The sequence below is a fragment of the Puma concolor genome, chromosome B3, assembly GCF_028749965.1.
Source record: "Puma concolor isolate L17-30 chromosome B3, mPumCon1.1.hap2, whole genome shotgun sequence".
Taxonomy (NCBI): Eukaryota; Metazoa; Chordata; class Mammalia; order Carnivora; family Felidae; genus Puma; species Puma concolor.
Genome location: NC_141672.1, coordinates 75,603,690 through 75,623,205, shown reverse-complemented (window position 1 = coordinate 75,623,205; position 19,516 = coordinate 75,603,690). Strand labels below are relative to the sequence as shown.

The 19,516-nt window shown below is 43.5% G+C and overlaps 1 long non-coding RNA gene across 1 annotated transcript; it reads right to left on the bottom strand.

The window, feature by feature from the left end:
* Nucleotides 1–5,335: 5,335 nt before the first annotated feature.
* On the bottom strand, nucleotides 5,336–17,936 carry LOC147580081 (uncharacterized). The gene is made up of 3 exons (XR_015251876.1): nucleotides 17,581–17,936; nucleotides 7,475–7,577; nucleotides 5,336–5,633 (listed from the first exon to the last, which is right to left on the bottom strand). It is a non-coding gene; the product is annotated as an uncharacterized LOC147580081 (long non-coding RNA).
* Between the last annotated feature and the right edge of the window lie 1,580 nt (nucleotides 17,937–19,516).

Sequence of the window (19,516 nt, the reverse complement as noted above, 5' to 3'; positions counted from 1 at the left end):
TCAACTTGAAGAGTGGCTTTGGAAAAGAAAGAGCACCTGACAACCCATGTAGTGTCACGGATCGGGATTTGGGGGACAGCTGTGACTTATGACAGAAGATTTATGGGCCTCTGATAAATGTCAAGGTAACTAACACAAAAACCGGTCGTCGTGTACTTCCTAAAATTGTTGGAGAAAGGGAAAGATTTCCAAATAGAGCTGCAAAACCATATAATACAGCTGTGGTTTTCCTACATGGGTCTGTGGACTGGAGCTGGTCCATGACAAAGGATTTCAGGTCTATAATGAAAGAATATTTTTTTCAATATTTTTAATTCTGAAATTATGCCCTTTCTAACCTTTTCAGGATTAAATTATTGTTCTCCTATGAAAAGATGATGATAGTCGAAGATTGTTTGGGGGTGGGAGGAAATGTCATTTCCTGTTGCCAAACACATTAATTTGGGAGATTTTTTCCCCTGAAATTTTAATTAATTTTAGTAAAACCCTAAAGTCTGGGAAGTGCTACATTTTAGAAGACCAGACTGGGAAAGGAACTTGAATTTTATCAGAAGATAAATAGATTATATGGAGCTCATGACTGGTGGATGACCCTGGAAAGATAACATTGCTCAGAGGAAGTAGATCTAATTACAGTTTTCAACAGTAGTGTATATGTCAAAAAGGAAATCACAAACCTTCTGAAAAGAAGCCTTTGGATGTGGATAAAAGAAGAAACGAACAGGAAATAAAACCTGGTAAGAGTTCAGAATAGATGTTAAAATAAACAGAGGACATGGGTGATGCTTTTTTAATTCAGACTGTAAAAGTGATCCAAGGCAGGATATGGCCATGCCAGGACATCAGCTCTTTCTGTTGGAAGCAGAGCACCTAGTAAGTTTTTGGCCCACTAACAATTTCACTTGCTACAATGTTGAAGAAAGATGGCCAGACATAATTTTTACAGATTTCAAGAGGTCAGATCTTAAAATGATCCAAGGAAAATTACCTAAGGGGCTCAAAAAGGGACAGAGAGTTCTCAAATGTGAAGTTCTAGTAGTTTTCCCCCAAAGGATCCTGCTGAGGAAGGAAGGAGGGCTTCACCAATCAGGAAACAGCTGCACACTCTGTCTTCTGATGTGATCAAACTGTGGGCCGAGATGAAGGTCACATCTCTTACATCAAAAAATGGATCAAACAGGTAAAGCAAGGACAGTTCATATGAAAACATTAAACCAATACAAAGGTTTTAGTCGGCTGGAAGCTCAGTTTAAAGCAGTAAAAGATGAAGCCGCCAAAAACCCCAATGCAATGTGTGGTAGGTGAGCCCCCTTATTCTCTGATCTGAGTACAGGTTCAACTCTGAGAACATTTTTCTTTCTTTCTTTTTTTTTTTTAATTAGTTTATTTATTTTGAGAGAGACAGAGCGCAAGTGGGAGAGGGGCAGAGAGAGAGGGAGAATTCCAATCAGGCTCCACACGGTCAGTGCAGAGCCTGGCACGGGACTCAAACTCGCGCAACTGTGAGATCATGACCTGAGCTAAAACCAAGAGCCAGAGGCTCAACCGAATAAGGCACCCAGGAGCCCCACATTTTTCCTTTTTTATGTGAACAAAACATTTTCATCGTGGAAAAAGAAGTCTTTAATTTTTTTTTAATGTTTATTTATTTTTGACAAAGAGAGAGAGAGAGTGTGAGAGAGAGCATGAGTAGGGGAGGGTCAGAGAGAGAGGGAGACACAGAATCTGAAACAGGCTCCAGGCTCTGAGCAGTCAGCACAGAGCCCGACGCGGGGCTCGAACTCATGGACTGTGAGCTCATGACCTGAGCCGAAGTCGGATGCTCAACCCACTGAGCCACCCAGGTGCCCTGAAAGAAAAGTCTTTTGAAAATCCAGCCATGGGGCTGGAGACTGTTTCAGATTCTGTGTCTCCCTCTCTCTCTGACCCTCCCCTGCTCATGCTCTGTCTCTCTCTGTCTCAAAAATAAACATTAAAAAAAAAAAAAATCCGGCCATAATTATACCATCCAGAAATAACCACATTAAACATTTTGGAATGTTTATGCATTTATATGTTTATATATGTGTGTATTTATATTCTAGATACATATACATATATATGCACACACATTATTATATATAAATATATATTTACCAGGATAAAAGCATACTGACGAATTGCTTTATTAAATGTTTTCTTAACTTCATTGTTATAAATCTCTTTTTACATCAATAAGTAAAGAATGTAAAAAAATATATCATTATTTTAATTGTAGTCCTTTGTGTAGATTTGCAATAATGTATTGATTCATTTCTCTATTGTTGGATTTTAGAGTTCTTTCTGAATATTTTTAGATTATGAACAATGCATGAAGCACCTTGTATATTCATTTTTGCCTGTTTGACCAATCCTAGATATAAAATTGTAGAATTGAAGGGTATGCAGAATATTAAGGTTTTTGATAAGCCCCAAAATAGTTTATACCAAACAATCAGAAAAGGGAAAGCAAGCCAGCAGAAAAATAAATGTTTTATCTTTGTGTACAGGACAAAAAATATGAAAAAGCAATTCACAAAAGGTACACAGATAGCCAATGAACACATGAAAAGATATTCAACCTCACTAGTAATACAGTAATACAAAATAATAATGAGATACTATTTTTTACATGAATATTGTCAAAAAATTTTAAGATTGACAATATAATGTCAAATGTGAAGAAAATGGGAATTTTTATATAATGGTGGGAGAGGAAATTGTTACCACATTTTTATAGACAATTTAACAGAATCTAGCAAAGTATCTAGTTAAATCTATTTATTTATTTTTCTCATTAAACCTTTTGTTTCCTCATTAAGCTTTTTTTTTTAATCTACTGAAATTTAAAATTTTTTTTAACGTTTATTTATTTTTGAGACAGAGAGAGACAGAGCATAAATGGGGAGGGTCAGAGAGAGGGAGACACAGAATCCGAAACAGGCTCCAGGCTCTGAGCTGTCAGCACAGAGCCCGACACGGGGCTCGAACTCACGGACCGCGAGATCATGACCTGAGCCGAAGTCGGCCGCCCAACCGACTGAGCCACCCAGGCACCCCTAATCTACTGAAATTTAAAATGGGCATGTGGGGTGCATGTGATTCTTGATTTCAGGGTTATGAGTTGTGTAGTCCCACGAGTCCCATGTTGGGTATAGAGATTACTTAAAAAATAAAATCTCTAAAAAATAAAATAAAATTGGGACTCCTGGGTGGCTGAGTCAGTTAAATGTCCGACTTCAGCTCAGGTCATGATCTCATGGTCTGTGAGTTCGAGCCCTGTGTCAGACTCTGTGCTGACAGCTCAGAGCCTGGAGCCTGCCTCTGATTCTGTTTCCCTCTCTCTCTGCTCCTCCCCTGCTCACATTCTGTCTCCCTCCCTCAAAAATAATAAACATTAACAAAAAATTTTAATAAAATAAAATAAATAAAATGGGCATATACTAGGAGCCATGAATCCTAATAGTCAAAATTTATGCCAATAAATGTTAGAACCATTTATGAATCTCAGTGTCCATTGGCTATAAAAGTGACATCTAAAATTATATTATGGAAAAAAATAAAAATATATTGTGTAGTTTTATAGGTACTGACATGCAAAGATATTTGAAAATATCAAGTTGTGGACTGTTCATGTAACACCATTCCATTTTTGTAAAATAAAAGCTACTTGTGTGTGAATAACTATGGGTATGTCCCATAAACAAAATACGTTTAACAATTTTTGCTGCTACAGAGTGGAATTGGCTGGTGAGACTCTCATGTTTCCCTTTATACACTTTTCTACTGGCTGAAATTTGGCAACGAGTGTGTACTTTTATGATTAAAGACAAAAAAGCTCTCCAGTCAAAGGTGATCCTAATTTTGACTTACATTCGTGTTGTTGGTTTCAGGGGTGAGCTCCCTGAGGCTGGAAGCAGGTCTGCTTGCCTTTTTTTACACAAGGTCTAGCACAAATACATACCAAGGGTTGACAGAGCAGATGGAAGCAGAGAGCACTGTGGACTGGGCTCCCTTGCATGTAAAGACAAATGCAAAAAAAAAAAAAAAAGGAAGAGGCTTAATTTTCCCTGCTGAAAATCAACCAAGAGACTTCTCCCTTCTCCCTTTTCTTAGACATTTACTTTAAAAAGACGTGTAAGTTCTTTCTCTGTCTCTTTGAAATATATAATACAAATCTTTTAAAAATCTAAATGAGCCTCTGGCCAGTTTTGTAAACCATGATGCCTTTTTTTATTTTTGACATTTATTTATTTTTGAGAGAGAGAGAGCACGAGCAGGAGAGGGCCAGAGAGAGGGAGACGGATCCGAAGCATGCTCCGTGCAGTGAGCACAGAGCCCCTGTGGGGCTGGAACCCACAAACCATGAGACCGTGCCCTGAGCTGAAATAAAGAGTCAGCCATCCAACCAACTGAGCCACCCAGGCACCACACCCATAATGTCTTTCTTAATGACCTGGAAACCGTCTCCTTGAAGTGTAATCTTCAAGAAAGTCAGCACCCCATCTCCTTCACTCCCAAACTACCTCCTGTTATTAAAGCCAGTTAGCTAACAGATGGTCACCCCAATTACCAAGTGATTTTAGGATGAACTATGCGTGACAAATGGAGCTGTCAAGTTCTCTTGAGGACTCATTCTTTATCTTTTTTTTTTAATGTTTATTTATTTTTGAGACAGACAGAGACAGAGCGTGAGTGGGGGAGGGGCAAAGAGAGAAGGAGACACAGAATCCCAAGGAGGCTCCAGGCTCGGAGCTGTCAGCACAGAGCCTGATGCAGGGCTCGAACCCATGAACCGTGAGATCATGACCTGAACCGAAGCTACAAGCTTAACCAACTGAGCCACCCAGGCTCCCCACTCATTCTTTATCTTGACAAAATGTGCAATTCGTTGAACCTACTGGGCTATATAAAAGGGTGGGATTTTTTTTTTTTTAATTTTTTTTTCAACGTTTATTTATTTTTGGGACAGAGAGAGACAGAGCATGAACGGGGGAGGGGCAGAGAGAGAGGGAGACACAGAATCGGAAACAGGCTCCAGGCTCTGAGCCATCAGCCCAGAGCCCGACGCGGGGCTCGAACTCACGGACCGCGAGATCGTGACCTGGCTGAAGTCGGACGCTTAACCGACTGCGCCACCCAGGCGCCCCTAAAAGGGTGGGATTTATTTCTCTCTTCACAGTCTCTTTAGAGGATTGCCTGGGATATTCATCAAGTAGCCAGGGCTCAAGGGTGTGAGAGCCCCTGACTCAGGGGATCCCAAACAGACTAGGTTCAGCCACTTGCTGCTGAAAAAATCCAAAGGCAGAGAGACCAGTGAAGGTAAAACAAGGATTTATTACCATCTGGCCAACACCGGGAAGACAGTGGATTAGAGTTTCAAAGACTATCTCCAAAGTGCCAAAAATAATTCCAGGTTTATATAAGGAAAACCTGAGGCAAAGGTGGGTGGATACTTGCAGGTGGGCAGTGAAGGTCAAATCAATCATTGTCTCAGAGTCAATCACTGGCTGTGACTTGTGGCTCAGGGCAGTCTAGTTACTTGAGAGGGTGGTTTCTGTTCCCATCAGGGGTTGCTTTGCCCTCAGGGTCTTCCACTTGAGCCAAGAGACAGGCTGAGAAGACAAACCCAACTAGAAATTTGAGGTCAAAATGGAGGCAGCAGAGGTCCTCCTTAAAACACATTAAGGTTTCGGGACGCCTGGGTAGCTCGGTAAGTTAAGTGTCCAACTCTTGATTCTGGCTCAGGTCATGATCTTGCGGTGGTTCCTGAAGTCAGGCTCTGCTCTGACAGTGTGGAGCCTGCTTGGGATTCTCTCTCTCTCTCCCTCTCTCTCTCTCTGTCTCTGCCTCTCTCTCTCTCTCTCTGTCTCAAAAATAAATAAGTGAACTTAAAAAAAAAATCACATTCTGGTTTCATCCTTACTTAATAGTCAAGTCGTTTTCTTTCTCTTCTACCTTTGTGGAGAGGCTGTTTGGGTTGGCAGGGGACTTGGTTTTTAATTATATTTCCCCAACAGCTGCCAAGTGATCAGATGGGCTCATACATCTTTGGAGGCCTGGGAGCTCCCCAAGCTCTGTCTGCTGCAGCCTGGAGCAGCCCTCTGGGGCTGGGGGGAGGATTCATGGAGGCCCAAGGCAAATGAGGGCAGTGGGAATACCTTAGGAAAAGAAAGTCACGTCAATGAATGGAGAGCACTGCTGGGGCCCACTTGGACACACTTCTCCAATCCCCAGGCTTTCTGGGACCAGATGGCAGGCCATTTTTAAGGTTCTGTCATTTGAGGAAGGGGAAAACCTACTTCCCATTGGGTCTTAGAAGTGGAATGAGTATATAGAGTACCAGACTGGCTCAGTCGGTAGAGCAGGAGACTCTTGATCTCAAGGTAATGAGTTCAAGCCCCATGTTGGGCCTAGAGCTTACTTAAAAAAAAGAAAAGAAAAGAAAAAAATGGAATGAGTGCAAAAGTGAAAGTAAATATAGACTGACTGAAGCAAAGTTTTCACGCAGAAAAACCGTCTCTTGGGTTGCCTGGGTGGCTCAGTCAGTTAAGCACCCAACTCTTGATCTTGGCTCCCATCATGATCTCACCGTTTGAGGGATCAAGCCCGGCATCGGACTCTGTGCTGACAACATGGAGCCTGCTTGAGATTCTCTCCCCCTCTCTCTCTGCCCCTTCCCTGTTTGTGTGCTCATGCTGTCTCTCTCTCTCTCTCTTTCTCAAAATAAATAAATAAATGTTAAAAAATAATAATAGTAGATAAACATCTATTGGATATATCTAGTGTGAGAAACCCTAATGTAGGTTCCTGGAGAAAAAGGGCCAGGGACCCAGAAACCTGTAACACCATGTTTTCTGCCCTCAGTGGCACTTCTTCTTGGGGAAGACAGACTAGCACACCAAACCCATGAAGAATGAACAGGCCTAAAAGAAAGAAGGTTTTTCAGTGAGCTGAGAATGTAAGTGCTTTGCTAAAAGCTCCCAGTGGGGACTTAGAAATGTGTTGCTATTTTTAAATCCAAACCCAGAAACTTTTGGTCAGTGTTTTAAAGAGTTTCTGGAGCTAGGAAAGAAAGACAACTGACAGCTCATGAACGTCCAGATGTTTTAGGTGAAACTTTCCACAGAGGGGCCGTGATTCTGAGGCCCTCTCTGTGCGTGCCCTACAGGGAAGCAGAGGGCCCTACCTTCCTTCTCTCCACTAATCTGACCCCAGACACCTGTTCTGTCTCTAATCTCGTGGGCCTCAGAGCCTTAACTGCTCTGAGATGCATTGCAACAGTAAGCTGCCTCTAGTGCCAGGGGTGCCCTGGGCAGGCCTTCCCAGCCAAAGGGTCTAAATCTTGGAGCTTGAGTCCACTCAGAAGGAGCAGGCTCTTCGGTACATGCAAGGCCGCCTCAGTTTCTACAGTTCCCACTCCTGGCCTGCTAACCCCCAACTAAATTCCACTTACCTGAGCTCACCTTTCATCATCTGTTACCCACAGGATATGGGTGTCAGCTTTGGGAGGATTGCCCATCAACTTAAGTTGTAAAATGTTACAGGACCTTGCAATGCTGTAAGAACAGAGACACTGAATATAGAAATGGCCAATAGCCAGACCATATACGACGGTAGAATCTGGCCCACAAACTCTGAAGCAACCAGGCAAGGAAACCAAGCTACAACCCCTGCAGCAGTCAGCCCAGAATGGTCAGGAAGGGAATAATAAACACAAAATTCTGAACAGTGGTTATCTCCGGGGTGGGAAGCAGGGCATACACTAGGGGAGGAACCCACATGAGTAATTCTCAGTTTGGGATTCAGGTAGTGGGTTCATTGGGAGTCAGTATATTAGAAAACTTTATAATTTAGACTCCAGTATGTATTTTGTTAAATAACAAATATTCGGGGCGCCTGGGTGGCGCAGTCGGTTGGGCGTCCAACTTCAGCCAGGTCACGATCTCGCGGTCCGTGAGTTCGAGCCCCGCGTCAGGCTCTGGGCTGATGGCTCGGAGCCTGGAGCCTGTTTCCGATTCTGTGTCTCCCTCTCTCTCTGCCCCTCCCCCGTTCATGCTCTGTCTCTCTCTGTCTCAAAAATAAATAAAAAAAAAACGTTGAAAAAAAAAATTTTTTTTTTAAAATAAAAAAAATAACAAATATTCAACTGAGTAAATTTTATTTTTATTTATTTACTTTTTTATCAACCGAGTAAAATTTTTTAAAACTATTTTTTATTTATTTTTGAGAAATTTTCACACATAATGGGATCTATTTTGGATCCCCCATTTTATTCCTCCAATCTACTTGCTATTTTTTTTTAAAAAATTTGTAATGTTTATTTATTTTTGAGAAAGTGAGACACAGCATGAGCAGGGGAGGGGCAGAGAGAGAGAGGGAGACATGGAATCTGAAGCAGATTCCAGGCTCTGAGCTGTCAGCACAAAGCCCAACAGGGGACCCAAACCCATAAGCCGTGAGATCATGACCTGAGCCAAAGTCAGCTGCTTAAGTGACTGAGCCACCCAGGTGCCCCACAACTGAGTAAATTTTAAAGATATGATTGTCTTTAATACACAATTCATGAATTTGGCAACAAGAAGGGGTCTGAGGAGATGCACAAAATGGAAGGTTTTTATAGAAGAAAGGTAGGGAAGGAAAGTTATTAGCAAACTAAAGGGATTGTTCCAGGCAAGGCAACTTTTCCTGATGGGGGAAAAGCAAGGGGTCTTATCAATACAGATTACCTCGTCTTCCTTAGAGCCATGGAGAAGACTCACAGGGCAGACTCATTGGCGCTGATGGAAACATTCCTGAATGATAGGTTAAGACTATGTTTCTGGGGGAGGTTGAAATTGCAATTAGATTAGGTATCAAGCCCTGGTTTGGGGACTGGATCTAAATGACACACCATTTTAGGCCCGCGTGTTTAACGTGTTAAATTTATTCTTTGGCACATGTCAAAATTTATATTTAAAAAGATAAGGGCACCTGGGTGGCTTAGTCAGTTACTGCAAATAAAGACAAAGAGAAGCTACCTCTCTACATGGGAATTTTGCTCAACCTTGCTTGCCTAGGATTCCTGGGACAAGGAATCGACCCTGTCTTCCACCATCTGCATTCTACAGAGGGGTCAGCAATACTCAGAACAACTCTCACAGAGGGGACTCGGCAATACTCACATTAGCCTAAATGAGGCAGACTGGCCAGCCCTCAGCATGTCCCGTGCACAGGGCAGCCCAGGCTTGGGCACTGTCATGCTGAGGTTTCTACTCCCACAAACAGGCTCTGCACTCTCAGGACCACAAGGGGCCATCCTATGGAAAAGTCTCATATTTGGGTCCCGTGCTTAGACCCCACTGGGAGAAAGTGGGGCAAGTTTGGTTCAGGTAAGAGCATGCACTTTCTGAGAAGGATCCAATTGTGGGGGGTCCTTGGGGGCACAATTTACAAAGCTGTTTCTGAACTGCCATTACCTGAACCTAATGCCCCTGAAGCCCACTTAGGAAAGAAAGCAAACCCAAACATGTCTACACTAGCAAGAACTAGAGTAGGCACAAGATTAATACCACCGGACATATCTCAGAGAATCTTCCAGTGCACTGTCCTCCATCTGCCCCCTCTCCAGCCCCATTATAACAGTTGAGTCCAACTACCACTCCATGTTACCCATTACCCTCCTCTCTAACATCCTAAAGTATTGCTATCAAAATGCCAAATCTTCAGTGATTTTCCACTCTCCAAAAGAAAAAAATCCAAGCTGCTGAGCCTGGCACTCAAGAACCCCACGCCTAGTCTCTCCAAAACTTACCCCCCAACCTCAGCTCCCACCTTACACACTCCGTACACATCATTTACTTCAATCTAGCCATTATCTTCACTCTGCCCCAAACTGGTCCTGTGCCCCCATGTGTCTTACCATTGGGAAAGTGTTCATGCACCTCATTTCCAGAGCCCAGCTCTTGTCCCTCTTGCTGAAGCCTAAATTGGGTTGTCCCTCTTTAGACATACTTTTCTTGCACTTGGAATCAGGAATCCACAATGTAAAACTTGAGCGCTTTAAATATTTTTTATTTAAATGTAACACATATACAGCATAGGCTCAATGAAGTACCATAAGGTGAGTACTCTCATGTAATCACCACCCAGATCAAGAGATAGGATGGGACTAGCACCCCAGATGTCCCTTTCAAGCTGCCTCCCCCATCCCAAAGGTAACCCTCCTCCTGATTTCTAACACCATGGGTTAGTTTTGCTTCTCTTTGAAATTCATATAAATTGAATAATAAAGCATGTATTATTTTGTGTTGGACATCTTTGCTCAACCTTATATTTGAGAAAATCAACCATGCTATTTGTGACTTATCTTCATTGCCATACACACACACCTGCACGCACACACACACACACACACACACACACACACACATGCACGCCCTTAGTCATCTAGCTTAAGTGGGCCTCTGTTTTTTAAATTCAAAGTATGATGACTGAGGAAACAATATCACTTTTTCAGCCAAAAGTGATTTTTTTAAATCCAAAGCAGAATTCTTACTCTACAGAAATTTATTTAACATGAATTACATTCATAAATTTATAGAGTAAGGCACAAATTATTGTTAAGGTCAATGGTTTTACAACATTATCTATATGAGGATAATCCTTCCAGAAAGTGTCAGGCTGCCACTTTATCCTGCTTAAACTCCAGCCACTCGCATGCCTGCTTTTCCTATACTTGAGCATGTTAATGGTTCTGACAACTAAGCTAACTATGATAAGTGACAAAGGCAAATATTTTCCAGACCAAAGAAACAATTCTATGATGCACTAGCAGGAGGATGCTACTTATGTGTGTTTGTTTTTTTAACGCATTAGCTTCACTATATAATTGCTGTTTTAAATTTTTTTTTTTCAATGTTTATTTATTTTTGGGACAGAGAGAGACAGAGCATGAACGGGGGAGGGTCAGAGAGAGAGGGAGACACAGAATCGGAAACAGGCTCCAGGCTCTGAGCCATCAGCCCAGAGCCTGACGCGGGGCTCGAACTCACGGACCGCGAGATCGTGACCTGGCTGAAGTCGGACGCTTAACCGACTGCGCCACCCAGGCGCCCCTATAATTGCTGTTTTATATTAGCCACCACCTCCCTCCAATTGTATGTGATCATCAAACCATAGAAGTTTGGAGATGGAAGGGTCCTAGTGTTACAAGCTCCCTCATTCTACACACAAGCCCAACACAAGTCAAGAGTCACCTAAGGTAACAAAGTATTGAAGGAATAAAAGCCAACTCTCCTGATGAGTTTATAGAAAGAAAACCAGTAAAAGTTGGGAGGTGCAGGCAAAGGATTCATGGAAGATATGAGATTTAAATTGAGCATGCTTAAATAACTTAGAGTCTTTTGCTAGAAAGCAATGAGCATTGGGATGCGTGCAGAAAGAGCCAGGATTTCAGTTATATGACTCCCTGAAGGCAGATTTTATTAACTTTGGTATTCCCTAAGCCTGGTAATATATCAGAGACATGAAGGACTCCATAGTGAGTGAGTAGGAGTAAGGGAGCAAGCAAGTGAATCTGAAACCATATACTCTGGGGAAGCTTATGTAGAGAAGGAAAAAAAAAATGGAACCTCAGTGAGGGCCTTCAGTTAAAAGGCAGAAGAAGGTGTCACCACAGGGAACAAGAAGAGTAGTCAGAAAGCAAAGCAGCAGAAACAGAATTATGCAGGGTTAGGAAGCAGGGGAGGAAAAATCCAAGATGGTAGGAGTGTCAGTAGTTCCAATATATGAAAAGGTTATGAAGAACGAGAACCAGAGAAAAAGTCATTGAGCAATTATAAAAAAATAACCACAGCAAAATGTCTACCACTAAGCTGGACTAGCCACATATTTTGGCCAGGTAGGAGTTGGGGTTCCAGTGCAGCTGGGAAGAGCAGAGAGCATCCATCACCAGCCTGGCACCATTGGCATGCCCCCTGAACCCATTTCTCAGAGCACCCACTTACACTAGTGCCTTGAGTTCTGCAACAAATAGAGGCAAAAAGTGCCCCTTCATATCTGTTTACATAGATCAGTGTGTATATAAATTTGAGAACTCTCCTAGGAGCGAAAAGGGACTGGAACTCTGATGCTAATTTTTTTTAATGGTTATTTTTGAGGGGGTGGGCAGAGAGAAAATCCCAAGCAGGTTCTTCACTGTCAGCACAGAATCCCACACGGGGCTCGATCTCACAAATTGTAAGATCATGACCTGAGCCAAAATCGAGTCAGATGCTTAACCGACTGAGCCACCCAGGGGCCCCAGATGCTCATTTAGCTTCAAAGACTTCAACATCTATCAAGCACCCTCCTCCAACACAATAGACCCTAAGGTGTTCAGTAAATGCAGCAAGCATAAATAACTTCAGATTGGCTTCAGAGAAGTATTTAGAATAAATGGTAAAAACTGGGTAGCACTGTGAGAACACTCGAAAGTCTCACTTCTCACCTCTTTCCTGCAACCACCATTGACTCTACATGTCTCAGATCACCAGACTAGGTCAGGATCAGAGGGTAGAGAAGCAAAAGGCTCACACTCCATCAGCCCCGGCTTTCATAGCAAGAATAGGGACAGGGAGTCACTACAAAAGCCTCTTGAGGTGCTGATGCCACTGGCATTTGCACAGCCCAGACTGGCCTTTGACGGGCAAGTGCAGGTTTGCTTCCATTCTTTACCACTCAACAAACATTTATTGACACCGCCTATATGTCAGGCACTTTTAGCAGGCACTGAACACACATCTGAGAACAAGCCCAGTCCTTGCCCTCCAAGAGTTAATAGTCTAGAGCAGAAGGTTCATAGATGAACTTCAGGGTGTTCTGGGAAATCCCTTAAATTACATGCAAACTAGTGCATCTATATAGATTGCAAGGGGAAATGGGAAAAAGGGGAAAAGGAAATTCTCAAATGGATTTGTGACCCAAAACGGTTAAAAACCAGTGATTTGGGACCATCCATTTCCTTCATTTCTGAGCTCTTGGCAAGTACCCAAGTCTTAACAGCACCTCTTGAGTGTCTCTAACCTTTTGCTGTGCTCCTGACTCCCTTCCTCACTAGCTCATGGCAGACCCCTGGCGGTAGAGGAGGGAAGTACATCTCATCATGGCCGTCCACTCGTGGTTCCCAGGGGCTCAGCCCCAGGAAGGATAGTTTTATCCAGGAGGTGACTGCTCCTGAAATTTTGGATGACTTTGGGCTCATCTGGTAGGCAGACCACTGTCTACTCCCTGATGGGCAGCATATTTTGATCTCTTTCTAAGGTACTGGCTGTTTCCTGAGACTTTTCCAGACTAAACGCACACAGACTGGGGATGGAAGAACACTCTTCTCTGTTATGAGGAGTGAAAGAGATCTCAGCGAGTGGTTTAGACAAGGAAGAGGGCAGGGGGAGTGAATGCACTGGACAGAGCATTTCTGGCCTCCTAGTCCTATTTCTTACAGAGATTAATAAAATATCATTCTGAAATGTCGTTATTTAAGTATATTTTTGTTAGTGTGACTCCCTCTCAAACATGAACCATCCACCCCCAGAAACACTTTAGGGCTTCAAAAAGGAAGGACAGGGGCACCTGGATGGCTCAGTCGGTTGGGCATCCGACCTCGGCTCAGGTCATGATCTCACAGTTCATGAGCTCCAGCTCTGAGTCGGGTTCTGTGCTGCCAGCTCAGAGCCTGGAGTCTGCTTCAGATTCTGTGTCTCCCTCTCTCTGCCCCTCTCCTGCTCATGCTGTCTCTTTCTCTCTCTCTCTCTCTTTCAAAAATGAATGAACATTAAAAAAATGTTCTAGGGGCGCCTGGGTGGCGCAGTCGGTTAAGCGTCCGACTTCAGCCAGGTCACGATCTCGCGGTCCGTGAGTTCGAGCCCCGCGTCAGGCTCTGGGCTGATGGCTCAGAGCCTGGAGCCTGTTTCCGATTCTGTGTCTTCCTCTCTCTCTGCCCCTCCCCTGTTCATGCTCTGTTTCTCTCTGTCCCAAAAATAAATAAACGTTGAAAAAAAAAATTTTTTTTTTTAAAAATGTTCTAAAAAGGGGGAAGGACAGATCTCCTTGGGCCGTCTCTTGGGTGATAACACCACTCTCTTCCTAGATGCTATACTATTCTGCTTATTTCTACAAGATATGAAACACATTTAAAGGGGGAAAAACGTATCAGAGTGTTCTAATGAGCTTGAACCACAATATTTTTTTTTTTAAATCTAATGACCAGAAGCTAGGGCAAGTTATTTTTAAATTATCAGTAATTTTCTAATTCAGCTGTGGACTAGACTGTGTTTGTTAGCTTGTTTGGGGAAAACACTTCAATGGCTTTATGGCAGTAAAGCTTAAATAATGTCCTCAATGGTTTAAAACCATGCTGAGCTACACTGTTCCTCATGACATTGAGATGGCTTACACTGGGGAAAGAAATCCATGTCTACAGAACAGAAGGTGTCCTTGGGCCCAGATGGGGTTTTCACTTCTCCCTGGGCCTCAGGGAGCAGGATCCTGCACCCAGGAATGAATGGAGCAGAAAGAGGTATGGGGAGGGCATTACGTGGCTGAAAGTAGATTCTGTAGCAACATGGCACCAGAATGAGGGATGAGGATAGTGTAAAAGAAACATAATAAAAAACACCTGTGTAGATTTGTGGCCGGTGGACTCCAAGAATAACAATCTCCTCTTGTTGTTTGTATCTTGCTCTATTGAATCCATCCTCCCCCCCCTCCACACCCCTTTTCTACACTAGAATTTCCTCCTATTATCCCAAAGCTTTCCATGAAGTTTTGGTAGGTGCTACAGCTTGTCTCTGATGTACTTGGACAGATAACAGAGGGGCCTTTGTTTGCACGTGGGTTTGGAGGCCTGGGAAAAGAGTAGCAGTTGGAGGAGGTGGTCAGAGGATGGCCGGAAGACCGGCCAACTGCAGAACCAGCAGGGATTGGCAGAAAATGGGAGCATCCTCTGGGAATCATGTGGGAGGGGATCCAGTAAGCTACTGAATTTTCAGGTTGCTCATCAGGATCCAGGCTTGTGATTTTAAGCACCCAAGAGAAGGGTGGCATTTAAAGATCTGAGCAGCCAAAGAAAAAGACTTCAGAGTTAATGACTTGAGTTGCCCCATTTGTTCATAGCTAAAAACATCATGAATGTATGAGCAGTAAGACTTAAAGGAGTTCAGAGGAGGGGAAAGTTGTTCTTCCCCATGGCTGGGAAGGTTGCACAAGTGAATTTAAACTAGGTCTTGAAGAGAAAGTAGTAATTGGAAAGTGGGAGGAGTGGGGAGAGAACTTCTGTTAGGTATGCTTTGAACAAGGAATGGCCCAGGGGTGCCTGGGAGGCTCAGTTGGTTGGGCATTTGACTTTGGCTCAGGTCATGATCTCGTAGTTCATGAGTTCAAGCCCCGTGTCAGGCTCTGTGCTGACAGCATGGAGCCTGGAGCCTGCTTCGGATTCTGTGTCTCCCTGTCTCTGCCCCTTCCCCACTCATGATCTCTCAAAAATGAATAAACGTTAAAAAAAAAATTGAACAAGGAATGGCCCTGTCTGGCTGGAAACAGGTCTATATTCTCGAGTATCCATCCTCCACATTTCTTATCACTTTAGGTCCCATTCTTGAGGCCCAGGGATGAGAACATATTAAACTGGTCTCAGTGGAGCAACCAGAGGTGCTGAGGACATCTTGAGTTAACTGGTGCTAGTTCTAAGAGAGAGACCAATCATCCCTTAGGACACGAATTAGCCTGAGTGATTTACCTTTGGTTTTCTCATGCCTCACATCGCCTTCTCAAAAGGCACCCCTATATCTTATGCCCAAAACCCTGCAAAATGCTGCAGATCGTGTTCATGTCTCCCCTTCTGGCCATACCCCACAACTATTCTGCTCCATGCAAAGACTCCTCTGGGCAAGAGGTATGTTGTTTTCTCACTTTTATAAGAAAATATATATGTATTCATCACCTACTCTATGTCAAGCACTGTTCTAAGCCTAGGGGATATAGCAGCAAATAGGTCAGTCCCTGTCGTCATAGTTTTCCATCCAGTAGAAAGACAGACAAAAATAAATACGTAAATAAAATATCGGGTAGTGCCATGAATAAAAAGTAAATAAGCAGCGGAAGGGGACAGAGAATGACAAGGAGGGATCTACTATACATAAGATAGACAGGGAAAGCCCTGTCTAAAGGGCTGACCATCTAAAGAGGTGACAGTGAGCAGATGTTGCAAGGGGTGGGGCCCAAGCCCTGAGATGGATATGAGTGGGTGTGGCTGAAGAACAAGAAGGCCACCACGCCTAGAGCAAGCTCAATGGGCCTGGGGAATGAAGTGACCAAGGGGCAGACAGAGACTTCTAAGAAAGGGACAGAGGAGGAATTATTCTGCAGCTCCCAGAGCATGGTCCACACCCACGCAGCATAGCCACACAATGCCCATGGTCATAACCCACCCATCCCGCCCTTGGAAAGAGCTTGTCTGCCATTTTCCCCTCACTCCCTCAACAAGACTCATTAAACTTTTCCAAAGCTACTATGCTTTGCAATTGGAAGAGAAAAGGGCAAACCTCCAGGGTTTGTTTTTTTTCCCAAGTTTTAATTTAAATTCCAGCTAGTTAACATACAGTGCATTATTGCTTTCAGGAGTAGCATTCAGAGATCCATCACTTACGTACAACACCCAGTGCTCATCACAAGTGCCCTCCCTAATGCCCATCCCCCACTTAACCCATCCCCCTGCCCACCTCCCCTCTGGTAACTATCAGTTTGTTCTCTACAGTTAAGAGTCTGTTTCTTGGTTTGCCTCTCTTTTTTTCCTCTCCTTTGTTCATTTGGTTTTTTTCTTAAATTCCCCATATGAGTGAAGCCATATGGTGTTTGTCTTTTCTGACTGACTTATTTTACCCCAAGTTTTTAAAAGTGGTTTCTGCACTCAGTGTGGGGCTTTAACTCACGACCCTGAGATCAAGAGTCACGTGCTCCACCAACTGAGCCAGCCAGGTGCCCCTACACTTCCAATTTTATTTATTTGTTTATTTATTTATTTATTTATTTACTTACTTACTTACTTACTTACTTACTTACTTGTTACACTTCCCAGTTTAAAATTAGAGCAATCAACAGCCAAGGGACTTGAAGTGGCTGGGGCCTTGTTACCACAGTGTTGTAATGAGTCTCTGGAGAAGCCCCACAACCTCTCTCCAGAGAGGGGGAAAACTTCCCTCGGTGGATCAGTACTTGGGATTCCAAGTTTCAAAATTCCATAGAAACCAGGAAACAATCCAAATACACCAGGCCTGTACTAGATGCGCACTGAGTCACCAAGTCTCCCCAGAAAGGCTCATACCAAGTCCTTGGGACACCTAGGGATGTTACTCTGGAATATAGATGAAAGTTAATCCAACAGACCCCCCAGACTGTGTTTGAACTAAATTAATCTTATCAGCCACAGTTACACCTTTAGCTCAAGAGGAAAAGAACAGGAGGAGAGACTCTAAGTTCATTTCCATAGAATGATTCCCTTGCCCCATCACCCGCAGAACCCAACAGCAAGGGTCAGAGTCCTCTCACCTGAGAATTTGGTGTTCTGATGAGGCTAGAGAGGCAAGAAGCTCCTGAGAGTCTGGAAACCCCTCCAGTTGGGTGACCAGGAAAATCTAAGAGTAGCTGCTTCTCAGCCCTGCGGGAACTTGGGGTCTGTTTAAGGTAGCCGAGTTGTTGGGAAATGAGGAGTGTCGGGCTCGTCAAAGAGGACCCAACACGGCCATGATGAATAATAACAGTTGACACTGACTGAGCCCTGACTATATGACATCCCAAGCACTTTATAGATGTTCTCTCTAATCCTAGGAAGTAGGTGCTATTATTAGGATACCTAGTCCACCCAGGGATCTGAGGCATAGTGGCTAATAAGGCACTTGCTTCCAAAGTTCCACAGCGAGTTAATAGGAGAGTCAGGATTTAAATCCAGGTCAGAATCCAGAACCTGTACTCCTGGGTGTTCTGTGCATGGCACCCTGGAAACCATTCCGTAGCCTGAGTGTAATCGGTATGGCTCTGAATATAGCCGGCACCAACTAATGTTTCGCATGAACGACTTTTTACTGTCAGGGCACTTTGCCTGACCAATGTCATGCAGATTGTTTCCCTTGGAAAGCCCCATGCTTCTGTGAGTGCCCGTTTGGTATGTACTCTTCATACCTCCAACTCCAGGGCGCCTCCCTGCCTCGTGCTCAGCATTCTCCTGGAACTGTTCTGGGTGAGATGCAAGGCAGAGGCTGATCCAGAGAGGGAACCTGTGGGCCTCGGCAGGTCCACTGAGGCAGAACCTAATCTGCATCGTTGCCTGGTGCTTGCCCACTCTTTTCAGGGCAGCTAGGCACCATCCTGCTTACTCCATTCAGTCACATGAGTTGCAGCTACCTCCAGGTCTGTTTGAGGAAACATTCTGTGGCCTCCTCTCTCCAATCAAAAGAAGAGCTATCTCGCCCCCATACACGGCCTCCACCATGCTAGACAGAGAGCATCTATGAGCTCTTAAAGACAATCAAGGCGGAGCAGCTACTTGGTCTCCTACAGAAGGACATCCCTTGTTGCGTCTAACCTAAATATTTCCCGACACACTCCTGAACATTTTTGCTCTCCATGAAGAAAAACAACAGAAGGTAACGACTGTCTGCTTGTAATTCCAACAGCCATGTCTTTTGTAATTATGCAAATAGAGCTGATTTTTTCCAACTTTTTCTTATGAAAATGTTCAAATGTAGAGAAAAGCATAAAGAATAGTACAGTGAGCACCAAAAACCCACCCCGATTCAATTTTTTAATCTCTTAGTAAGCATCTGTGCTTCTATGGATAGATGAAATGTTTAAGGATAGGAAGGCATTTCAAATATTCAAGAAACTGAACTAATGGTCATACTCAAAAGTGAAATATTAAACTATTTCTAACTTTGAAATCAGAAAAATATAAGCTCCATATTCATCACTTTGATCTTGGTTAGAAATTGTAACTGAAGGGGCGCCTGGGTGGCCCAGTCGGTTAAGCGTCCGACTTCGACTAGGGTCATGATCTCACAGTCTGTGATTTCGAGCCCCGCGTTGGGCTCTGTGCTGACAGCTTGGAGCCTGGAGCCCGCTTCAGGTTCTGTGTCTCCCCCTCTCTCTGCCCTTCCCCTGCTCATGCTCTGTCTCTCTCTGTCTCAAAAATAAATAAAAACATTAAAAAAGAAAAAGAAAGGAAAAGAAAAGAAAAGAAAAGAAAAGAAAAGAAAAGAAAAGAAAAGAAAAAAGAAATTGTAACTGAAGACAAAAGCCTTAATTAACAATTCAATGCCTTAAAAGGTGCTTTTTTTTTTTATTTTTTATTTTTTTAAATTTTTTTTTTTAACGTTTTATTTATTTTTGAGACAGAGAGAGACAGAGCATGAACGGGGGAGGGTCAGAGAGAGAGAGGGAGACACAGAATCCGAAACAGGCTCCAGGCTCTGAGCCATCAGCACAGAGC